Raw genomic sequence first — 1,383 nt, forward strand, 5'->3', positions numbered from 1 at the left:
CAAAGATATAACTTAAATTTCAATGTAAAGTTTTTCTCCTTTGCTATTTTTTATTATTTTTTAAATACAGTATATCATCACTTTTATCCAGATTGTGAAATTGCAACGAAAGAAAGACGCAATTAAGTAACACAACTTTCATTATCAGAACAGCACCGGAAAAGCGTCATTTTGAATTCATGTGGTTGGACTTTGACATATTTGATTGCATGCACTTTTGGATATTTTGGGGGATATATAGTTGGTATACATTATTGATTAAGTTACGGTGCATATATTTATATGAATAACATAGCTCCACGTCATGTGGCTTTTATGCAATGCAATTTGTGTTTCACGTCATTATTCTTCTTAATGAACCTACATATGACTTAGCTCGTCTCTATTTATTACAATATAATGCTTTCGAATTTTATTTAGGTATTTTCTATGGATTTGGATACTTTAAATTTTGAATTTTATTTTAAAAAATAAAATATAATTTTTTATTATTTATTTTATAAATAGAATTAAAAAAAATATAAAAAAATATTCAATAATAAAAAATTACATTTTATTCTCTAAAATAAAAATTCAAAATTTTAAAAATTTAAATTTTTCTTACTTAAAATCTCATCTTTCTGTTTTATCTTTAGGGAAATCGTTTTTTTTTTAAATAAATAAAAAAATAAGTATAAATCGCATTCGATCATTTTAATTTAGAATTTTTTATTTAAATAAATAAAATAAATATAATATTGAACAAATATAAAAAAATTAATTAGACTCAATTACTAAAATTATTTGTTTATTTAATACTTTTTAAAAATACAGATCCTAATTAAAAAGAAAAACATGGCTGTAATAGTAGAAGTATGATAATTACCTAAATTAACTAAACCCTTTTTACCTCGCATTCGATAATAAAATTAAAGAAATGACTCAGGCAAAACATTTTTCATTAATGATTGAGGAATACCTTAATATTCAAGTTAGGGTTTTGTACCGTTAGAAGAAGATTAGGATTTGAATTTCCAAGATATGTTATACCAGTAACATGTTAAGAGAAAAATCGATAAAGAAAAACGAAAATAGGAATATCGGAAAGGTTAGTGTTAAATTTTTTTTTCTAAAATACTCTTTTATATATATATATATACTTCTGTATTATATATAGAAATATAGAAAGAGTTAGTTAATAATTTTAATTTTTAAAATATATTTTGTTATATATAATTAACAAAAAATTTATTCATTTTCTATATTTAAACTCAAAGCTTCATAGTTAATTATAAATTTTCTTGCTATTATAACTAATTTTATTATTGTTATTTTTTACACACATTTAACAAATAAAAGAATGATATCAATACGCACGTTAGAAAAAATTGTCTATTATTAATA

Source organism: Arachis ipaensis, chromosome B08 (genome assembly GCF_000816755.2).
Source record: "Arachis ipaensis cultivar K30076 chromosome B08, Araip1.1, whole genome shotgun sequence".
Classification (NCBI taxonomy): domain Eukaryota; kingdom Viridiplantae; phylum Streptophyta; class Magnoliopsida; order Fabales; family Fabaceae; genus Arachis; species Arachis ipaensis.